The 14,982-nt window shown below is 37.5% G+C and overlaps 1 protein-coding gene across 2 annotated transcripts in view; it reads right to left on the reverse strand.

Moving 5' to 3' along the window:
* UMAD1 (UBAP1-MVB12-associated (UMA) domain containing 1) overlaps window positions 1-14,982 on the reverse strand; it is a 277,343-nt gene that overhangs the window by 37,627 nt on the left and 224,734 nt on the right. The window lies entirely within an intron of this gene.

Consider the following 14,982-nt stretch of genomic DNA (forward strand, 5'->3'; position numbering starts at 1 on the left):
TATGTAAATTTATGATTATACAAATGGTATGCCTTTAATCCATGTACAAACAGACAAACAACATGTATCCCATTTGTTTACAATAAAAAAAAAAAGAATAAGAGACATGATCTATTTAACAACAAAATACACAGTTTAAAGACTGATTTTTTTTTTATATAATTAAGAAATATTGAGCTAGGTACAGTGGCGCAAACCTGTAATCCCAGCAACTTGGGAGGCTAAGGCAGAAGGATCACTAGTTCAAAGCCAGCCTCAGCAACTTACAAGACCCTGTCTCAAAATAAAAAAAAATAATAAGGGGTGGGGATGTGACTCAGTGGTTAAGGGCCTGGGTTCAATCTCTGGAACAATAATGACAATAAAAAAATTCATGTATCCCATCAGGAATGTTTGGGTAATTTGCTTATTCATCACAACTAATGATAAATTCTCTATGTAGATACTTATAAACATGTGAGATAAAAACATGCTTCAATTCAATTCAATTCACTTAACCAGTGAAGACACACTACTGGAAGATACAAAGATGAATAAGACAAAGTTCCTGTTTCCATGGAACTTACGGTCTATATATGTATTTGCATTTATTCCAGTCCTACGATCTCTCTGCCTATAACAGCTTTAAGGCACTATAAATTTGACAGCATAAAGAAAACATTGAATTAGAAAAAATCAGGCACAAGGAAAACAAACACAACATGCTGAATATAAGAGTCAGTAAGACTATGTTTTCTGTGCTTCACAGCTGGCTTAAAGTTATAGAGCACCTTAGAGAAGAAAAGAATAAAAGAGGAGAAAGAAAAGCAATAAAAAAGGAACACTAGAACATGTAACAGAATTTTTTTAAATGCCTAAGAGAGGTAAAAATCAATATAATACCGAGTCCTTAAAACAAAGAAATGACTTAACATGGGAAGGCTCCAGGGAAAACAGGCACATTCTGGGCTGAGTTGAAGGGCAGGACTTATCTCCAAAGACACTGATACAGAAAGGGCATTTAATACTCAGCATACAATAGGCAAAGCCAGAGTGTGCAAGAACAAGCCATGTTAAGGAAGTAGGAGTAGATTCTAGCACGGAGTAGGAATAGATGCAAGCCTAGAAGGCCCTGGTGGAAGCTACAGGACTATTTGTAGTTGTCTGTTAAATATTAGGTAATACTAGATTTCTGAGGGGGAGGTTGAGAAGACAGTACAGTCTCTCTCTCTCTCTCTCCCCTCTCCCCTTCTCTCCCTCTCTTTCTTTCTTCCCTAGGGGGGGGCGGGGGGGGGAAACTCTAGCACTGTGCAAAGATTAGATCAGAAAGGCAGAAGTCAGGAGGAAGAAAGATCAGTTAGGAGGCTCTGCAATCAATCGGATGAGAGATGATAAGGGCCTGATCTCTGGTCCTGGCACACAAGGGGTAAAGGAGAGGGCAAATAAGAGACTCTACATGTGTTTTCTAATGCTTTATTAGGTCAACTGTCAATATAACCAACTAGATATTATACCTTTGCACCATAAACATTTTCCATCAACAAAAAGGACAAAAATTGTTTAAATGCTCATGCATTTTATCTATAATTATATCAGAATATGAAATGTAATGTCTTTAAAATAAAAATGAAACATGCATTTCAATCAGATCAATGATCTGAAATACTATGGCTATATTCTAACTTAGGTTTCAGCACTTCTTTTTCTGTCATTTACAATTACAAAAGGAATATGAATTTTTTTCCTCAGAGATTCAAATGATTTGTATTCACTAGATATCTATATCCTTCCCTCCCACATTGCCAGGAACAACACAAAACTATGATCAAGGTAGATGCTTAAAAATTACTTGCTCAATGAATACATTTAAATAAGTAAAATCAAGCAGAAAACAGCTATTCCCTAAGACTATGGGCAGTTATTGCTATTAAAGGGACTATATGGACTGCAAGTGTGCAAGTGATTGCTGTTCTTCATTCAACAACAATTTAAAATTTTCATCAGGAAAGATCTATTTTCTAAATAACTTACCCTTATCATGAAATTTATTTTTATGAAAAATTGCTAGGTGTCTTATCCAAGGCCATATCCTTATTAACACAAGTGCAAACAATTGCTAGAGAAAGAATATTTATTAAACAATGCTTAGAGATATTACAACACATTAACTTAGAAAGTGACATAATTATATGGTCAATATTATATAAGCAGAAATTTAATCCCTTATCACAGAGTTCCACTTTTTGTGGAACCACTGATTTTTATCTACCTGAATTAAAAGATAACATTATTGTCAGTCACCTCATCACATACAAAATGGAGTTCAAACTTAAACACTCAAACTCCTAGATAATCTGGGTCAATCACTTTTCCAGGCATAATTTCTTCTAATTTCCTGATCATTTATTGAAGTATGGTTGTGAAAGCACTGAGGAGCAGGAAGAGCACTGAGAACCCAGATTCAGGAGGGATTCACCGGCAAAAAGAAGGGGAAGGAAAAAAGGCACGAAAGCAGGGTGGTAGGCAAAGCAGGTTAGGGACATTCTGTATTTTTCTGGATTAAAACTTTTAGTGGCAGCCCCTTTCTTTATGCACACATGAGCACGTGTATATACACACAGGTCAGCTGGGATAGGGTCCCAGTCCTAAGGACTGACCTAGCTACAGAAAGCCCAGGCCTAGGGATTAAGAGAAGCCTGAGGCAGAGTTGAATCCCCAATTATGAATCAGTGACTTGGCAGTTAAGTGTTTAGACTGAGTGGAAATGCTCTGAATTTGGGTTGGAGTCACTTATGAGACATGTGACCACAGTCAGATATTTTGCTTTTCTGAGCCTCAGTTTTCTCAACTGTAAGATGGGCAGAACTAAATATTTGTGCACGTACTGCACTGAGCAGAATACCTAACCACAGAAAATCAACAGAACAATTCATTTAAACGCAAATGAATTCAGTGAAAATACTTTAAACTTGAAGAAAGGTTTTCATAAGTATTTTCCCAATCAAGATGGCAGTAGTGAATGGCAAAGAATTTCTTTTATTTTAAAACTTTTGAATACTATCCAATAACCTGACACATTTCAAAGAGAAAGACTGAAAATGCCCTTACAACTTCTTGAATAACAGTTTGCCAAATAAAAGTCATCTACACTGTTTTGGTTAAAAACTAATTCTATACTATAAAGAATCTTCAAAAGAAGCTTGTAAATATATTTATGTATTTCCAACTTTATATACACGTACACTGGCATTTTCACTGTTGGCTAACATTAACACTAAAAGTCGAAATTATTTAACTACATGTAGAACCTCATGGCATTGAGCCACCTGTCCCTTTATAATGACTGAGTGAGAAATATTCCATTCCATTATAGAACTGAAGTGTACTACTACTTCTAATTCATGATACATTTTAAAATTTTAATATTATTGTATTTTTTATTTTTTTATTGTGAACAAATGGGATACATGTTGTTTCTCTGTTTGTACATGGCGTAAAGGCATACCATTTGTGTAATCATAAATTTACATAGAACAATGTTGTTTCATTCATTCTGTTATTTTTTCCCTTCCCCCCACCCCTCGCACCCCTCTTTTCCCTCTATACAGTACTTCCTTCCTCCATGCTTGGCCCCATCCCTAACCCTAACTCTAACCCTAACACTAACCCTTCCCTCCCCGCCATTATGTATCATCATCCACTTATTAGCGATATCATTCGTACTTTGGCTTTTTGAGATTGGCATATCTCACTTAGCATGATATTCTCCAATTTCATCCATTTGCCTGCAAATGCCATAATTTTATCATTCTTTATGGCTGAGTAATATTCCATTGTATATATACACCACAGTTACTTTATCCACTCATCAATTGAAGGGCATCTCTAGGTTGGTTCCACAGTCTGGCTATTGTGAATTGAGCAGCTATGAACATTGATGTGGCTGTATCTCTGTAGTATGCAGATTTTAAGTCCTTTGGGTATAGGCCAAGGAGTGGGATAGCTGGGTCAAATGGAGGGGCCATTCCAAGTTTTCTAAGGAATCTCCACACTGCTTTCCAGAGTGGCTGCACTAATTTGCAGCCCCACCAGCAGTGTATGAGTGTACCTTTCTCCCCACATCCTCGCCAACACCTGTTGTTGCTCGTATTCTTGATAATCGCCATTCTAATTGGGGTGAGATGGAATCTTAGGGTGGTTTTGATTTGCATTTCTCTTATTACTAGAGATGTCGAGCATTTTTCCATATGTTTGTTGATTGCTTGTAGATCTTCTTCTGTGAAGTGTCTATTCATTTCCTTAGCCCATTTGTCGACTGGATTATTTGAATTCTTGGAGTAGAGTTTTTTGAGTTCTTTATAGATTCTGGAGATTAGTGCTCTATCTGAAGTATGATTGGCAAAGATATTCTCCCACTCTGTAGGCTCTTTCTTCGCATTGCTGATAGTTTCCTTTGCTGAGAGAAAGCTTTTTAGTTTGAATCTATCCCAGTTATTGATTCTTGCTTTTATTTCTTGTGCTATGGGAGTCCTGTTAAGGACGTCTGGTCCTAAGCCGACATGTTGAAGATCTGGACCTACTTTTTCTTCTATAATCTGCAGGGTCTCTGGTCTGATTCCGAGGTCCTTAATCCATTTTGAGTTTAGTTTCGTACATGGTGAGAGATATGGGTTTAGTTTCATTCTGTTGCATATAGATTTCCAATTCTCCCAGCACCATTTGTTGAAGAGGCTATCTTTTCTCCATTTTATATTTTTGGCACCTTTGTCTAGTATGAGAAAATTGTATTTATTTGGGTTTGTGTCCGTGTCCTCTATTCTGTACCATTAATCTACCTTTCTATTTTGGTACCAATACCATGCCGTTTTTGTTACTATTGCTTTGTAGTAGAGTTGAAGATCTGGTATTGCAATACCCCCTGTTTCACTCTTCCTGCTAAGGATTGCTTTAGCTATTCTGGGTTTCTTATTCTTCCAGATGAATTTCATAATTGCTTGCTCTATTTCTGTAAGGTACGTCATTGGGATTTTAATTGGAATTGCATTGAATTTGTATAGCACTTTAGGTAGTATGGCCATTTTGACAATATTAATTCTTCTTATCCAAGAACATGGAAGATCTTTCCATCTTCTAAGGTGTTCTTTAATTTCTTTCTTTAGTGTTGTATAGTTCTCCTTGTAGAGGTCTTTCACCTCTTTTGTGAGATTGATTCCCAAGTATTTTATTTTTTTCGAGGCTATTGTGAATGGGGTCGTTTTCCTAATTTCTCTTTCTGAAGATTCATCACTTATGTATAAAAATGCGTTGGATTTATGGGCATTGATCTTGTAACCTGCTACTTTACTGAATCCACTTATGAGTACTAAGAGTTTTCTGGTGGAATTTCCAGGTTCCTCTAAATATATAATCATGTCATCAGCGAACAGGGATAGTTTGAGTTCTTCTTTTCCAATTCGTATCCCTTTAATTTCTTTGGTTTGTCTAATTGCTCTGGCCAGAGTCTCAAGAACGATGTTGAATACAAGTGGTGAAAGAGGGCATCCCTGCCTTGTTCCAGTTTTTAGGGGGAATGCTTTCAGTTTTTCACCATTTAGAATATTAGCCATGGGCTTAGCATAAATGGTCTTTACAGTGTTAAGGAATGTTCCCACTATCCCTATTTTTTCTAGTGTTTTGAGCATGAAGGAATGCTGTATTTTATCAAATGCTTTTTTTGCATCTATTGAAATAATCATGTGATTCTTGACTTTAAGTCTATTAATATGGTGAATGACGTTTTTTGATTTCCTGATGTTGAACCAACCTTGCATCCCTGGGATGAAACCCACTTGATCATGGTGCACTATCTTTTTAATATGTTTTTGTATGCGATTTGCTAAAATTTTGTTGAGAACTTTTGCGTCGATGTTCATTAAGGATATTGGTCTGAAATTTTCTTTCCTTGATGAGTCTCTGTCTGGTTTAGGTATCAGTGTGATATTGGCTTCACAGAATGAGTTTGGGAGGGTTCCCTCCTCTTCTATTTTATGGAATACTTTGAGAAGTATTGGAATGAGCTCTTCTTTAAAGGTTTTGTAGAACTCGGCTGAGAACCCATCTGGTCCCGGACTGTTCTTTGTTGGTAGGCTTTTGATGACTTCTTCTATTTCAGTACTTGAAATTGGTCTATTTAAATTGTTTATGTCCTCCTCGTTCAGTTTAGGCAATTCATATGTCTCTAGAAACCTGTTGATGTCTTCGAAATTTTCTATTTTGTTGGAGTATAGATTTTCAAAATAGCTTCTAATTATGTTTTGTATTTCAATCCTGTCTGTTGTGATATTTCTTTGTTCATTCCGAATTTTAGTGATTTGGGTTTTCTCTCGTCTTCTCTTTGTTAGTGTGGCTAAAGGTTTATCAATTTTGTTTATTTTTTCAAAGAACCAACTATTTATTTTGTCAATTTTTTGTATTGTTTCTTTTGTTTCAATTTCATTGATTTCAGCTCTGAGTTTAACTATTTCCTGTCTTCTACTACTTTTGGTGCTGGTCTGTTCTTTTTCTAGGGCTTTGAGCTGTAGTGTTAGGTCATTTATTTGTTGAGTTTTACTTCTTTTATTAAATGCGCTCCATGAAATAAATTTCCCTCTAAGTACTGCTTTCATAGTATCCCAGAGATTTTGATATGATGTTTCTTGGTTCTCATTTACCTCTAAGAATTTTTTAATTTCCTTCCTAATATCTTCTGTTATCCATTCATCATATAATAGTGTATTGTTTAATCTCCAGATGTTGGAATAGTTTCTGTGTTTTACTCTTTCATTTATTACAAACTTCAATCCATTATGATCTGATAGAATACATGGTAGCGTCTCTATCTTCTTGTATTTGCTAACATTAGCTTTGTGGCATAATATATGGTCTATTTTAGAGAAGGATCCATGTGCTGCTGAGAAGAAAGTGTATTCGCTCTTGGTTGGATGGTATATTCTATAAATGTCCGTTAAGTCTAAATTATTGATTGTGTTATTGAGATCTATGGTTTCTTTGTTCAATTTTTGTCTGGAAGATCTGTCCAGTGGTGAGAGAGGCGTGTTAAAATCACCTAGTATTATTGTGTTATGGTTTATTTGGTTTCTGAAATTGAGAAGGATTTGTTTGACACATGGATGAGCCACTGTTTGGGGCATAGATGTTTATGATTGTTGTATCTTGCTGATTTATGCTTCCCTTAAGCAGTATGAAATGACCTTCTTTATCCCTTCTGACTAACTTTGGCTTGAAGTCCACATTATCGGAAATGAGGATGGATACTCCAACTTTTTTGCTGAGTCCCTGTGCATGGTTTGTTTTTCCCCATCCTTTCACCTTTAGTCTATGGGTATCTTTTTCTATGAGGTGAGTCTCTTGTAGGCAACATATTGTTGGATCTTTCTTTTTAATCCAATCTGCCAGTCTATGTCTTTTGATTGATGAATTCAGGCCATTAACATTCAGGGTTATTATTGAGAAATGATTTGGTTTCCCGGTCATTTGGTTCATTTTTTAAATTTTATTTATTTATTTGTTTGACACAACTTGTTTCCTCCTTTATTTGACAATTCCTTTAGGATAATTCCTCCCTTTGCTGATTTGCTTCTTTGTTTTCCATCTCTTCCTCATGGAATATTTTGCTGAGAATGTTCTGTAATGCTGGCTTTCTTTTTGTAAATTCTTTTAGCTTTTGTTTATCATGGAAGGATTTTATTTCATCGTCAAATTTGAAGGTAAGTTTTGCTGGGTATAAGATTCTTGATTGGCATCCATTTTCTTTCAGGGCTTGAAAAATGTTGTTCCAGGCCCTTCTAGCTTTTAGGGTCTGGATTGAAAAATCTGCTGATATGCGTACTGGTTTCCCCCTGAATGTAATTTGGTTCTTTTCTCTCACAGCCTTTAAAATTCTGTCTTTATTTTGTATGTTAGGTATTTTCATTATAATGTGCCTTGGTGTGGGTCTGTTGTAATTTTGTGTATTTGGAGTCCTATAAGCCTCTTGAACTTGATTTTCCATTTCATTCTTCAGATTTGGGAAATTTTCTGATATTATTTCATTGAATAAATTGTTCATTCCTTTGGTTTGTTTCTGTAGGCCTTCCTCTATCCCAATAATTCTTAAATTTGGCCTTTTCATGATATCCCATAGTTCTTGTAGATTCTGTTCATGACTTCTTACCATCTTCTCTGTTTGTTCAACTTTGTTTTCAAGGTTAAATATTTTGTCTTCAATGTCTGAGGTTCTGTCTTCCAGGTGTTCTATCCTACTGGATATGCTTTCTATGGAGTTCTTAATTTGGTTTATTGTTTCCTTCATGTCAAGGATTTCTGTTTGTTTTTTTTTCAATATCTCTAACTCTTTATTGAAATGATCTTTTGCTTCCTGTATTTGCTCTTTTAACTGTCGATTGGTGCGATAATTCAATGCCTGCATTTGCTCTTTCATCTCATCATTTGCTTCCCTGATCATTTTAATTATGTACGTTCTGAACTCCTTTTCTGTCATTTCTTCTGCCATGCTGTCATTGGGTTTTATTGATGTAACATCTAGATTTGTTTGCAGCATTTTCTTTCCTTGTTTTCTCATATTGTTCAGGTATCAGTGGACCACTGAGATATTGCAGATTTCCTCTATTGACTTACAATATCCCTGAAAATTTCTATATATATCCCCTCTTAGCCTTCAGTAGGCTGAAGTCTTGGAGGAAGTTGATAATGCGGTGCTCCACAAGGAAGCTGCCTCTCTAGGAGTGGTGGCCTTCAGGTGGGGTATATTCCCTGCTAGTGGGCAGAGGTGTCTCCACTTGTTGACCAATGGTCATTCAAAGGGGAACTAGGCTGCGGGCTGAGGCAAGGCCTGTTTGGGACTGTGTCTCTGGTTTTACCGTCCTTGTGGGGAAACCTCACCCAGCAGGGAAGACTCACCCGGTGGGGAGGTCTCGCTGGTCAGTTCCCTCCTAGAGGTTCCCCTCAATTTATAGCTACCGCCTGGGCTGGGCTGCCTTCCTCTGCAAAGTTCCCAGGGGCCCGGCCCTACCTCCTGGGCCTAGGAGCCTCACCCTTCGCAGATGAATCTCCTTAGGCTGCCCCTCCTCAGAGAATCTGCCCGCAGTCCTGGAACCTTCGCTCCACCCCTAAGCGTGTCTCTGTGTGGCTCTTCCACCAAGAAGCCTCCTAGATCCTGGGACCCTGCTCTGCACCTAATCGCCTGGCTATGCGGCCCCTCCTCTGAGCGGCCACCTGCGGCCCCATACAATCGCTCTGAGTCCCAGAGACCTGCCACACGCCTCTTCCTCCAGAGAGCCGCCCAGTATTCCAGTGCGGTCACTAGGAGTCCAAGAAACTCACTGCGTGCCTCCTCCTCCCACCAACCACCCGTAGCCCTGGGCAATCAATCACTCTAAGTCAAAGTGACCCTCCCCGTTCCTCCTCCTTCTCCAGGTAACCCCCCGGGTGTTCAGGAGCGGTTGCTCTGAGTGGCTCTGAATCCATGTGACCCGCTGCACGCGTCCTCTGGGCAACCACCCGGAGCTCTGGTGCGGCCACTCGAGACCAAGCGACCTACCGCGCTTCTCCTTCAGACAGCCCCCCTGTGTTCAGGAGCTGTCACTTTAAGTCCAAACAACTCACCACTCGCCTCCTCCTCTGAGCAGCTGCCTGGAGCTCTAATGCAGTCAATGCGAGTCCAAACGACCCGCTGCACTCCTCCTCCTCCTCCTCCTACTCCTCCGGGCAGGCCCCGGTGTTCAGAAGTGGTCTGAGTCCAAACAGCTCGCCATGCAGCCCCTCCTCTGGTAACCGCCTGTAGCTCTGGTATAGCCACTCTGAATCCAAGCGGCCGCGCTCCTCTTCCTCCTCCTCCTCCTCAGGGCAGGCCCCGGTGTTCTGAGTCCACACAGCTCTCCTCGCCACTCCTCCCCTGGGCAGTCGCTGGAGCCCCAGTGGTTGCTCCGAGTCCCAGCGCTGTGCTGAGCGGCCTCCTTCCGACGCTCCCAGTTGTCTGAGTTCACTGCTCCCGCGGAGGGAGGGGTGTCTCGCCGGCAGCTCTACTTCACAAAGTTCCCTGCGTTCTGGGACTACCGTCCCATCCAGGATGCCTCCCCAACGGGAGAGAGTCACCCGGCTGCTTTGAGTTGGTCCCAAGTGTCTCAATATCTCCTCTTTTGAATCCTGAGTCCTGGAGCAACATGAAATGCAGCCACCCTCTAGGCCGCCATCTTGAAACCCTCCCATATTATTGTATTTTATTGTTAACCTTTCCTAGCCAAGTAAAATTTGTTTTACATGTATGTAGATAATGGCATAAAATTTTCTCTTCAAATATATGTATCAAGTTAAAACAGGAATCAATTTTTAAAATATAATATTTTTAAAACTAAAAATTTAAATAATGTATTACAATTACCCTAAAATAACAGGTGATATAAGTTGAATGTCCCCTGTAATATAATCTATTATTTTCATGACTTTTGCAGATGATCTTTCTTAGCCATTGCAGCTACAGGAATCATTCTCTGTATTCTGAAATTCTCCTACAGAATTTTGTCTATACTATTAGTGTTTAGTCTTAACTACATGATTAACTCATAATCATATGCTATGATATTCTATTGTTCAAGAGTTTAGGTACATGTGTCCTAGACTGACGGATAAAATATTTGAAGGCAAAAAGAATTCTTCCATCTCCTTTGATCATAACATTATGGAAACAGTGGGTAAGCTATAAATGTTTTTTGAATTGTGCTATAATCTCTTAAACTATCTTCAGGAACATTCTATTAAAGCCAATTAAAATAAACTAAGTTTTAGTTCTAAATATTTTAATCCCATAAAAACAAGAATAAATTATTTTCCCTAATTTGAATTGCTCTTAGATCGTTAGTTGCTTATTAGCAGACTTTTCTTCTTTCCTTATTTATACATTAAGTATTGGGCAGGTAACAATGTGCCGAGCTAACATTTCTCAGACTTTCTTGCTGATAGTGTTAGCTAATGAAATGTATATGAAAGCTACTGGATAGGGCTTTTGGAAAATTACTTAAAGGGAGATGGCCTTTGCCCCAATGCCCTCCTGCTCTGGGAGGAGATGCAGTTGTCATCAAGTAATCAAGAGGCAGCCAGGCATATAAAAGCCATACATTGAAGGTGGTGAAGCAGGAAGGCAGAGAAAGTCTAGGACACTGATGGTAGTAGCATGGAGCCATTATAGCAGCCTTCAACTGATTAACTCGGTATTTTTAAACGAAGAAAAATAGAACCCAGTTACTTGCAGTCAAATGCAATCCCTGATTCATCCAAGCACATGCATATAAGAGGCAGCATATAGGAAATACCATTAAAGGAGTGATTAAAAGTTCTCTAGCATTTTCAAAACCACCTTTTCCCTTGGTACTGAAAATACTCGGTGTAAAGTAGTATCATGCCAATATTACTCATTCTTTGGAGACAGGGATTGAAAACCTCTGTAAAAATGAAAATGCTGTCTGAGAGGAGTTATACTTCAAACTGTCAATATAACTGAATGACTCATTGTGAATTAATTTATTAATTAACTTCAGTGATCAGGCAGGCCCTGCAGGGATGGAACACAAAACAGATGTTTATCTGTAGGAAGATTATATTCCCCCCATAGCCCTCTACTTCATTCCCAGCCCAAAGAGACTTATAGGCAGCCTTTAGGGTACAGGGTACTAAAACAAACAAACAAACAAACGAACGAACAACAACAAAACAAAACAAAATACAAGAGGAGAGATACAGGCCTTGAAGAAAAAGGGTATCAAAAGACGAACTTACCTTATTCTATTAAATAATACTAGTAATGACCATCCCACTATAATGGGTATACTTTATTAATTCTATGTAATAATTCCAGTTCATTAAGAAACAGTATGAGTGAATTAGCTATTCAGTGGAAAATTAAAAGTCATTTTTCTATTTTTCAATTGATATGAAAGAAATGACAGACCATGGTAGTGAGCACCTAAAGCACAGGGCAGTTTACCAGGACTGGATTTACCTAAAGATTTACCAAGTAGACAGCTGAGCCATGGAGGTATCAGAACTTTTCCCAAGTGCTTATTACTTTTGAGGCTCTATGCTAAATACCAGAACTTTAAAATGATGATTACAATGATGTCCTATTTTCAAAAATCTCCCAAACTTCTACAGGAGAAAGACATGTAAACAAACCCTAACAACACAGAAGTGTCTACAAAAGTTGAAGCAGAACAGCAGGATTAAGCCTACGGATGATAAAGGTGGCCACGGAAGTCTCATAGAGGAAATGACACCTAAAGAGGATTTTCAAGGATGAACAGGATTTTGCTAAGAAGATAGGAGGGGATACTCATTCTAGTCAGAGGGAACAAAGCAAAAAAAGCCAAAGACAGGAATGTTTGAGGCACTACTTGTATTTGTTATTGCTACAACAGAGTGAGCACCAATGAAGAAGTAAAAGAAGGGAGAATTGTGTAAAACCCAAACTGAAAAGATCATGGAATGTCATGCTAATCAGTTTGGACTTCATTCTGATAAGCAGTTACTGAAGGAAAGCCAGTGATATGGTAAGATTTACACTCTTAAAAAATCACTACTGACTGTAGGCTGGAAGAAGAAATATCATCTGGGAAGCCTTAGTAATAATGCTAATGATAAGGGATGAGGACATGGAAGTTCCAAATGGTTCTTTTCTGGTTCTGTGGAGTGGAGGATAAGGTGGGAGGGGGAGAGGGAGCATGGAAGGAAGAAAAACAAAGGTAAGGCAAAATCTTTCACCTGGATGGCAATGTTCCTTTTTTTTTTAAGATGAGTCTCTCAATATTATTTATCAATCACATAGGAAATCCATGTTATCTATGAACTTACTCTCCTAAAGTTTTGATCTGTGATTATACCATTAGGAATGTCACACTAAATGAATCCAAAATAAGGGCAGGTGAAAAGAAGAAACAAGGTTTTTGCTGTAGTATTATCTTCATAACTGTTGCTTTATAAGAAAGCATTTTCTCTTATTTTAAAAATAAAAAGTAGGCAAGATGAGAATAGAGTCAGACCCTTCCTATCTCCCCACAAGTATGCATACAAATGAGAAAGATACTTTGAAGCACTTTGGGCCTCAAAGAATTGTACCTGTATTATAATATTATCTCTAAATGGTAGGTAGGATGTACAACAAGAGTGCAGGTGGGCAAAGCAGAACATCTGCCAGACTCCCGAACTGAGTTAATAAGAGGGTCGAGTTATGGTTGGGGTCGCCAGATCAAATACAGATAATTTTTAAGACAAAATTTGACCCAAATATTTCATGGAAAAAACTATACTAAAAATTATCTGTTCATTGAAATTCAAATTTAACTGGGCTTCCAGGATTGGGCAATCCTAGTTATTGTGGCATCTTAGGGTAAAAAAGTTAGCTGAATTAATATCTTTTTGGGTGGCATTTTGGTTTCCTCCATGCCATAGGGAATGCTATGTTTTTTAAATATATACATATGAAGGAATTTCAAAGCACAACAATATAAAAATGTGAACTTAAATGAGTACTAAGTTATAACAATCTTCCCAACAATATTGAGACCTTATCTTTACTGTGCCCTGTTTAAAACATCAAGGAGAAGGGGATGCTCCTAATTAATAAAACAAAATATTAACACTTTTAAAAAAGAATAATATTCATTGACATGTCATAAGTACTCCAACCTCAAAGACAAGTATTTTTTAAAAGCAAGCAGTTCACAAGAATATAGAGGCATAAGAACTTTTCTAAAGACATGCCACTTAAAATTTTTTAACAAAATCATATTTTCATGATAAATGACAGAAAACATAATAAGAAAAAAAAACAACAACAACAAAGTTTTTCATGTTCACCGGAGACTTACTAATATGTCCTCAATTGGCTGCCTGAAAAAGAGGGCAACAGGGGCATCTCTGGAATCCAGGGAAAGGAGGGAAGCCTAACATCAAATCTGGAAATTTTGTTGCATTTCCACTAAAGCATTAGGGCTATTTTTAAAATGTATTTTAAGCTTTCTTTTATTTCTTACAAAACCCTTTCCTCATTTAGGTACAGTTATAAGTTAGAGCTACTTACTGGGTAGATCCCAAATAGTCTGCCTGCTAGTAGGATACAGACCTTCACCTTGCATGCATGTCAGCCAAAGAAAAAAGAGCTCTTATTCATCAAATTTAAAAAGCGCTCTCTCATTTCATGCTAATTTTATGGCCCTTTGCATGATATACAAAAGAGTGCCTAAGATAAAAGGCACTCTTTCTTTTTAATAAAAGAAAACTACCAGTCTTGGGTTTTGTTTTTGTTTTTTTAAAGATGAACTTACTACATTTTTCGAAAAGCAGATGACTAATTCAAGTATTCCATTTATCTTCACAGAATGACTTTACAGATTTCATTATTATCAATATTTATCCAACTGCTTCTCTTTGCCCTAAAGTGATGTGATTTCATTCAACTTATAGCAGTGCTCCAAAACCTTTAAATTGGTGTCAAATGATTCATAAATTAAAGCTTTGAAAATAAAAGACAAACTTGAACTTCTATGTTTTCCACAGAGAAAATGGTTAAAACCCCATTGTAAAACAAAGAGGCTGATTATTAATAAATGCTTGCTTCCTAGTCTCTATAACATGAAAGTTGTGTTTTGGATGATATCTTTAAAAACTCGATTTTGGTTACTGATATTAGTTATCAGTAATAATATGTAATAACATAATAAGTGACAATAGTATTCAAGGGTCTTAAATGACTCTAAACCTGGTAGATTATGACATAATTATTTATAGTATATGGTAACAAATGAATTGAATAGTTTCTGAAAACATTTAATTCATTTAGATTTACGATATCATAAATATCAACTAAATATTTAAAACTGCATAACAGCCATCAGGGAAAAGGTAGAAAGTAGGGAAAATGTAGGTACACCTCACTCATTTAGTTGTACAACAATAAAATGGCATACTTGCTTTACA

Source organism: Sciurus vulgaris (assembly GCF_902686455.1).
Source record: "Sciurus vulgaris genome assembly, chromosome: 8".
Taxonomy (NCBI): Eukaryota; Metazoa; Chordata; class Mammalia; order Rodentia; family Sciuridae; genus Sciurus; species Sciurus vulgaris.